Consider the following 9,906-nt stretch of genomic DNA (forward strand, 5'->3'; position numbering starts at 1 on the left):
AAAGTGGTCAAATGTAACAGTTCCTATGTTTTTATTTTCACAAACTAGCAAGAGGAGAGGATTTGGGGGTGAAAGTTTAAGTACCTTGTTCCAACTAGCCCTTTTTAAAATAAGAATGTGAAATATGTTGTCACATGAATCTAGTTTATTTGAAACTTCAATAGATTGCAATTCTACCCTCCAGCAATATTTTTCATAGGGAAATCTTTACTATCCATATAGAAAGTCTACATCTCACAGTGCTATCAGTAATCATTTGTTACATTTAGGAGAGGATGAATATATTTTTCCTGTTTGATTTACATAAATGCTACAAAAAGAAAAGGAGTACTTGTGGCACTTTAGAGACTAACAAATTTATTTGAGCATAAGCTTTCGTGAGCTACAGCTCACTTCATTGGATGCATAGCTCACAAAAGCTTATGCTCAAATAAATTTGTTAGTCTCTAAGGTGCCACTAGTCCTCCTTTTCTTTTTGCAAATACAGACTAACATGGCTGCTACTCTGAAATAAATGCTACAAGTAACACAATTTTACCACGTTTGTGGACAATGTGTGGTTTTCCCAATCTGTTTTTACCTCATGTACCAATCAACAGCATAAACTACTTGCCTATGCATGCAGCTTAATCAGATTTTTTTTTAATCAATTTGCTTTACAGCCATTTTATGCTTGTCTGAGGTGAACTTCCAACTGCTCAAAAGAGTTTAGATCTTCAAAAAGGGCTTAATTTCCAGGTAACTCTTGTTTCTTAATAATCATCATGACGGACTTACTCTCTGGTGTTGTCAATAGCTCATATGTTTGTCTTCTGTCTTGCTGATAGGTAATAATTTTCCAAGCAAGCTAAGGGACCTGTGACTCTTTATTAAAACTAATAAGAAAGGGAGTCACAGGTTTTTAAAAATCACTCAGGAAATTATTACTGACAACTCTCTCTTGAATCATTAAGTAGAAGAACAGCAGTAAGAAGTTAAAATGCCCTATCTGAAAGGAAGCGGATGATTTTTCTGCAATGTACATTCAGGACACTAAAATTATTTAATGAAATTTCATTATGAACAAACAGTACCTTACACTACAAATACAGTCTTTAAACTACGCCTGAAATAACCCACAATACATGTTCAAAGATTCACTGGTTCTTTCCTAATGCACTCTGTTGTTTACATTAAATTTAAGAACTGGACAAAAGATGATTTTTAAATGTGAAATTTCACTTAATTTCAGGAGTGCAAAACTGAATTTACACTTTTTTGTAAGTATTTTGGGCAGTCGTTATTTTTCATTTCAAAATAGATTAAAACCTAAAAAACTACCATTCACGTAAAATGTTGTGCTTCTGAGATTTCAAGAGGTAACAGCTGTAACATAGTGGCCATCTCTGCAACTTTTGTATTGTCATTGAGGAGAAAGGGACTAAGCAACAGAAAAAGAGAGGGGAAAAATGTAGTGTGAATAGTAGGGGCCAATGAGGACCGAGTTAGGAATTAGCTCTCTCTTTTTTTCCTGCCAAGTGTCTGCAACTTTATTGAACCTTAAGATATTGCCTCTAAACAACTTGTCCTGGAGTTGGTGAGCAAGTGGGGAAGGTTCTAGACGGTTCGGTATTTACAGTACATCTATAACGCCAGGCTGTCAACAGCCTCCCCATTTTTCGATGCTCAAATCCCAACATTCCCCAGGCCTTACAGCAGACAGTGGTTCCAAATAGAGCCATCTCCACCTGCTGCTGTTCCATTATAGGAGCAATGTATTTCTATTATACCCAATCCCAGCACTTGAAAGAAAGGCTACAAATAAACCAATTGTGACATTCCTAACAAAGGAGGGCTGTCATTGGCTGGTGGTCACCCTGTCTTGTGGAAGCAACACGGACTTGCCGTGAAGGGCTATTCCTCTTTATGCTCCAATGGTCTGATCTAAAACCCATTTAAAACAATGGGCTTTGGACCAGGCCAAACCTGACCCAGGGATGCTCACACATGTCCACATGTTTTTGTGTGATAAACGGTCTTACCCACAGAGATCCCTCTAGTCAACAAGTGAGAGCAGTAATAAGTTACCTATTATAAAAGCACATAGGAGAGGCAATATGGTGTAGAGGGACCCACTCCTGCATCCTTATATGTTAATAGCACTTTTACTGCTGACTTCAATGGATGCAGGAACAAATCCTAGATTAGGTGTCAGGAAGCCATTTTTATTTGCATTTCTGCAGCTGGCTCAGAAAATTTGAACACGCCATTTAACCTCTTTGTGCCTCACTTTCCTCCTTTATGAAAGAGGAACTGTAAGTATTTTACAGAAGTTGAAAGTATTAAAGATATTCAGATGAAAGGCACAATACAAGTGCCAAGTATTGCTTTTAAATGTTGTCATCTGGTAACAACAGCTTGTACCAGTTCTAAAATTACTAATTACCTCTACACTTTATACCAATGGTGGGCAACCTGCGGGCCGCATGCGGCCCACCAGGGTAATCTGATTACGGGCTGCAAGACATTTTGCTGACATTGACCATCCACACGCACGGGCCCCCGCAGCTCCCAGGGGCCGCGGTTTGCTGTTCTTGACCAATAGGAGCTGCGGGAAGCGATGGCCAGCACATCCCTGTAGACCGCTGCTTCCTGCAGCTCCCATTGGCCAGGAACGGTGAACCGCAGCCACTGGGAGCTGCGGGGGGCCATGCCTGTGGACGGTCAATGTCAACAAAATGTCTCGTGTCCCGCAATCAGATTACCCTGATGGGCCGCAGGTTGCCCAACACTGCTTTATATAGTAATAATATTAGAATGTACCAGTTAAATTATACAATAAATCAATAATCAACAAATTCACCCATCCCATCTAATGCAATGATTGGACAGTCATTTAAGTTTGTCCTGTTTGCTACAAAATTGTTACTAAAAATGATTAAGCCCAATAAGGTCACAATGGTGTACAAGTTCATAAGTCATGCTGCTTAAAAGGTAATGCAGGGTGATCATTATTCAGACAAAAATCTTTGTTTGGGCAGTAAACTAGCTTAATTTGTACCATAATTATACAAGGCATAACTTGCCATCTAACAGTAAATAGATAGTTATGTGCCAGTTCAGCATTGAGATGGGAAAGAATAGGAGTTTACTTCCTGGAGTGAGAACACTTACAAAGTTAATTCCTGTACCTAAACTGAACCAGTAATACTTCTAAAACCAGAATAAATTTAAATGCACCCACTGTATGAATACTTAAACCTAACTGTCCTTCCATGTTATCCAGGAGCTCAGAATAAAACCCTGCTGATCCAGAAGGCTTGTGGCACTTCTGCTAAAACCATAAGCCCCTAAAATATTAATTTTAGATGTACTGTAAATACTGAAATAAAACTATGTTGAGTTCAGTGTTTGCTAATAGACCCTGGGATAGCCACCTGTTTTTTATTTTTATTTTCTAATAATAGTTGGACTATAGTAATGTCACGCAAACCTACAAGTATTACAGTGAGTTGTTAGGAGTTGTATGAGGAGAGTGTTTGTTTTAATGAATGGCACTCCCTCAAGTTTGCACTACTTTGCAAAATAATCCCACAAATTCTGTTTCATCTCCAGAAGTACATGGTATGTCTTGTTGTCATTAAGGCTAAATCCTGTACTTGCCTGCTCAGGAGCACAAGTCATCAGGAAGTTAAAGTCCCACAGGCAAGCAGCCTTGTACTGTGTGAGATGGGATTCTGGAATTCTGCTCTGGTGCACAAGAACATACTGTGTTCAGCAACACGTGTCTAAAGCAAAGAAGCATACATAGCAAGCATATGGAAAAGATTATTTACCACACAAGCTAGTATGTATTTGCTGTGAATTGAACTGCATTAAGCATGACAAAGGCACAAATGATGTGGCTACATAAGGACAAATACCACTCAATAGAGTTAATATAGAAGAACAGGAAGTCTGATGTGTGTTTGGTTTGAAAAGCAGTATGTAAATTCAGATGATCAAATGGGTTTATAACTGATTTGCTGAACAGGATGCAAAATATATTAATTCAAGAATGTTATGAGGTGTTTGAGAAGTGTAAGAGCAGTAAGATACTGTTACCCCTTTTGACCTGAGTGGCTGGCCAAAAATTTGGGGTCTAGTAGGTTGTTCCTGTTAGGAGGAGAAATTGGGGATAGTCAGGTATTTCTCTGACGCAGTTTGGTTTATTTACAAAGAATGTTCAAAGTCCTGCATTTCGGAATGCAGAAGGAATCAGATAGCAGGAAATAGCTTCTTTTCCTCACAGCACCAAGAACACACTTTTCATCCTGCATCCTTGATCCAAAAACCTCTCCCCACGTTTCTTCCAAAGTCAGGCACTGTGCTTTTAACTGCTCCTTCAGGCGGTCTCTCAGGCCTGATCTATATTTAAAACATAGGTCAACATAGCTATGTCCCTCAGGTGTGTGAAAAATCCACACTCCTGAGTATTCCAACCTAACCTCCTCCCCCCAAGTTGTAGACACAGTTATGGTCGCTTGGGGATGTGGAGTTCCTACAATGTCGGCGGGGGGAAAACAACCTTCTGTCACTGTAATTTGTGTCTACAGAATGGGGTTACAGTGGCCTGGCTATGATGCTGTAGCTATGCTGCTACAATGCCCTAGTGTAGACACGACCCAAGTTTTCGTCTGTATTGCCACACACCCACCCAATACTCAGTAAAATGCTCCTGGGTGGGTTCACATATGCCTTTAATCTTAGGTAAGGGTTTATCCTGTTTTGGCCTGGCACACATGCTAGCATCCAGCATCTCATCCTGTAAAATCAGGTAAGAGATGAGCCAGTAAACAGATAGGACAGAATGCAAAAGAACTTCTGAAACTGTACAAGATTCTTAAGTGAGAAAGATTACCCGGTGAGTGGACTACTAAACACACTATTGTGAAATTGAGCTGTTGCACAACATGTCAGGTCATAATGTAATAACATTTTGAAACTGAAAGTTGTTTGGGATTTCAGATGTATCAATAGCAGATAATGACCCACAATTCATGAGTATCATTTTGGCAATTGAAGGCAGTTCAAGGCCTTACTATGCACAATCACATTGTTTAGCAGAAAAGTCAGCATAATTAGCAAAGGAACTTATTTTCAAAAGCCACTGAAGATTCGAGGGATCTGAACCTAGCATTGTTATAGTGTTGCTATGCTCCTCATGATGGCTCAGACCACTGCACAGACTTATACATGGGAAATCAAAAACCTTAAGTCCCAGCATCTAACAAGCTTTACAAGCCAGAGACAAATTAATCCTAAAGCAGTTATAATAGAGCTATATGCCAGGAGACTATAACAGAAAATAATATTATGATGAGGGCACCAAATGGTTCCCCCTCTTATAAACAGGAGAGACTGTTAGATTCCCAATAGAAAGTGGCTGTTGATCTGCCAAGGTAACAGCTGTATCATCCACACCAATGTCACATATGGTAACAACCACAGAGGATCAGTCTTACATGATAACTAGAAGACCTTTTTAGGGTATGTCTACACCACAATTAAACTCCTGGGGTTGGCCCAGATCAGCTGACTCGGACTCACGATGCAATGGGCTATGGGACCCTCCCTCCCTGGGGGCTCCAGCCTGTGCCTGAACAGCTACACCACAAATTTTAAAGCCCCACAGCCCCAGCCTGAGTCAGCTGATGCTGGCCAGCTGTGGGAGTTTAATTGCAGGGTAGATAAACCCTTAAGGACTGTCCCTCTATTTCTTGGGCCAGAATACTACTCATCTGATTCCAGTGCTGTCAGAAATATACACACACAATCACGGACAATGATAAACAGCAGGAATAGCAGACACAAGCTTCAGGTGTCAGATCCACAAAGGCCAACCAAGTTTCTACAGAAAGAATTGTTCTAAGACCAAGAAGAGGCTGGCTAATCAGATAGCTATCGACATTCAGAGACAGTAGTTACTGACAGATAGATAAGATTATTCTGTCTTTATAAGCCTCTTGGGATTCAGGTTGTCTGAACTCCATTTGAATATTTTATTAGTTGGTTGTATTAGTTTGTGGTGGTCTTTTTCAGTTGATATTATGTTAGGGCTCTCTTCACATTTAACCTGGCCTTGCTATTGACACCTGGCAGAAGGGTTTATTTGCCTTTTAAAAAAACAAACAAAAACAGAGGGAAGATGTAAGGGTACGTTCCAGTATCCATTGGGGTCGGTCAATAATGAACCCTGTCAAGCAACAGATGTATTTACCTTTCGTAACTGTGACCAATGAAAAGTTTAATAGATTTTAGGGCCAGAAGGGACCATTTATGATCCTCTACACTGACCTCCTGCTTAACACAGGCCAGAGACCCTTACCCAGGGCAGGTCTACACTACAGAGGGAATCAATGCTTTGAGATTGATCCATGGTGGGTCTAGTAAAGACCAGCCAAATCGACTGAAGATCTCTCTCCAGTCGACCCCTATACTCTACCCCTGATGAAAGAGTAAGGTAAGTTGACAGGAGATTTTCTCCCGTCAACCCCCCACGGTGTAGACCCCGCGGTAACTCGACCTAAGGTCCATCAACTCCAGCTACAGTATTCACGTACCTGGAGTTGCGTAGTGTAGGTCAACTTACTGCGGTAGTATAGACATAGTCCCAATACTTTCTGCATCAAGCCCATATCTTCTGTTTGGGCTACAATGTATCTTTTAGGAAGATATCCAGCCTTTACTGAAAGACTTCAAGTGACGGAGAATCCACCATGTTCCTATATAGGTTGTTATGATGGTTAATTATCATCACGGTTAAATTCAGACTAGAAATAAGTCCACTGTTTTGTCTAGATTTAGCTTCCAGCCATTGGATCTCATTATGCTTTTATTCCTTTTAGATTAAAGAGATTGCTATCATCAGAAATCTCTTCCCCATGTAGGTTTTTATAGACCATGATTAAGTCACCTATTAATCTTCTCTTGGATGTACTAGATTGTGCTTTATACCAAGAGACTTAGGTTTCCAAATCTCTAAACATTCTTGTAGCTTTTTTCTGAAAAGTTTCCAATTTTTCAACATAATTTTTAATGTTTGAATACTATGTCCAGTTCCGGTGTTCAGGTAATGGTGTTACTAATGTATACAGAGGTAATACCAGTTCCCTACTTCTACTTGATATTCCCCTTATGCATCCAAGGATCATTTTCACTCTCCTCACTACGCATTGCACTGGAAGCTCATGTTCAGTTGGTTTTCTACCATAAACCCTAAAACTTTCAGTCCCTGTACTACAGGACACTGTTTCCCAGATTGTAGGTGTGACCTACATTCTTTCTTTGTAGATGCATGAACTTGCATTTGGTTCTAGACATACCCCATTATATGATGATTTGCTATTTACAACTGCTTTTTGAGACCTCAGAATGTCATGTGAAACTAAGTCTAAAACTATTATGTCAACACAGTTACCCTCAACCAAACTTGTAAATCTCAAATAAAAATATATCAAGGTGATTAGGGACAGGAAATAAAGACCAATTTCTCTCCAGTAATCTTGCATACCACCCTTTTCTTACAATCCTTCGAGAGACATCCATCTCTGTAATGACATATGGCAGTATCCATCTCCATGTGGAAAATGTGTGCAGCTACCTACCACTGAATCATATTTGTCCTGGATTTGGCCCATAGTGAACAACAAAAACAACTTCTCTTTACAAGCTGTAAAATCTTGCATTAGTTTCTATTCAGAACTTCCATTAGCTAGACTTGGAGTTCCACATGCAGAACATTAGCAGGATTTAGCATATAATATTTTAGGATAGCAATATCATGAAGACAGAAAGAGGTGTTGATTTGATTTTGCCACTTTCAAAAGCAAAATTTCCTAGAACTTCTTCAAAAAAAAATTTACCTTTGGGATTAAACAGATGTTTCAAGATGGAAACTTTCAGATGGTTTCATAAGGGAATTTGTTTGAGAAAGTTGAAGAGGAAAATGTACCTTAGCCTTAACTAAAGCTTTCAATGAAAGCTATTAAAATAAAACAAATAAATGAAATTTCACTCATCCACCACTGAACTGCAATCCCTTCAAACAGAATATGGCCGCTGCTCTGTGCTAGTCAGGCTACACAACAGTTTTAGAAGTACAGTACACTGTTTCCAACTGAAGCTACAGGTCCACAAACTGCACCAATGACCAAATGACTTGATATTTTTCATGGTGAAAAGCTGAGGAAATGCAAACACTTAACTGTGTCCTATGAAGATAGACAGACGGAGGTTTTTTATTTGGTGAATTCACCAGGACTGACAACAGTAGCAGCAGCAAACAGCTTTTCAACTACCCAGAAAGTTTATTTCTATCAAAGTTCAAGCAATGAATTTCAATTTTTCTAAGAAAAAGTCTAATCTCCCTGGCAGATGCAGTATCATCTGAATATTCCACATATAATTTCACTTCATTGCTCCCTGTCTATTTGAGCTTTTTTTGAAAGCTGTAATTACATAAACAAAGAGCCTCCCACACTCTGACTGTGGAAAAATACATATTAACTCCAGACATGCTGTGGGTGTTCTGTACTTTTTTTTTTAAGCAAGCTTCTCATTTGTCAGAAACTATTAAATACTGTCTAAAATAGCAATAACGCAAAATGTGTAATGGTAGCAACTGTCATTCTCATTCACTAATTTGTTTAGTTCTATTATTTCTTGTTTTCTTATATTAAGGGATAGATTATGAAACTACTACTGCAGTATAAAACAAACAATACTTTTCCTCACTAAATATTTGCAGATATGCTGTTTACAAAATGAGCTATGGCATAGTTTGATATTTCAGTTTATTTGCTTGTGAGGATCTGATCAAGTAAATGAGTCAGAAATACATCACTGTCATATGGCAGCAAAGGATGCACTTCCTTTGACAAATTATCTCCGTACATTCTTACAGATTTAGGGCCCAAGATTAATTGACACTGGGGTAAATCAGGAGCAATTCCACTGATGTCAAAGTTGCAGTGGTATAACAATGGTAGAAGTGAGAGGACAAACAGACAGTTTTAAAACTGGACTTATTAAAAAAACAATTTATGGGAAATTACTACTGATCATAAAATCACAGATCCAGATCCACAGCTGGTGTAAATCAGGATAGCTCCACTGAAGTCAATAGCAATGACTGATTTATAGCAGCCAAGAACCTGGTCCACGTACTGTATCCCAAATACAATGAGCCACATTCTGAAGTTCTTTCTTGGCTATTAAGAAGACCTTATTAGGAAAAGCTCTCATTGGCCAAGTGAAAACAAGAAATACATTTCTATTAGGAAAGTTTTTATTTATGACATTGATGGAATGTGTTGGCTTTTCATGAGTAGGTTAGTTCAGCACAGTACAAACTTGCACTACATGTATTGTAATCAGGCCATAGACTTTATTTTCAGTACACTATATTATCATAACATATATTAATATTTAACTCAGAGACAAGATTGATCAGACAAAACAGAAATATAGATAAGAGACATGTTACATGCCCTACGAAACTGCTGTGTTTCACCATAGAGAGGGTTGCATTTCTGTGAAAGATGAAGTGATGGCTCCTATGTAAAATTTATCATCTCATCCCCAAGATCCTAACATAACTTTAGGGTGGTATTTCACTTTTTCCACCGTCTCTTTTGTGTCTGCCATTGTGCTCCTTATTGTGGGGCAGTTTCATACTTCATTAGACTCTAATAAACCTTAGTCACAAAGAAGAAAGGAAAACTAGAAAGGAAAAAGCCAATGGCCAATTTAGCAACTGCTTTTGTTATGGACCCCTCCCAGGCTCTGCTTTTACCTCTATGACAAGTAGCCCCGTGTTTGAGAAAAATGCCACCACCACTTCAGCTGTAGTTGACATTCCTCCGCCAACCAACAATCGGCGTATCC

This window comes from Lepidochelys kempii, chromosome 11 (genome assembly GCF_965140265.1).
Source record: "Lepidochelys kempii isolate rLepKem1 chromosome 11, rLepKem1.hap2, whole genome shotgun sequence".
NCBI lineage: Eukaryota > Metazoa > Chordata > Testudines > Cheloniidae > Lepidochelys > Lepidochelys kempii.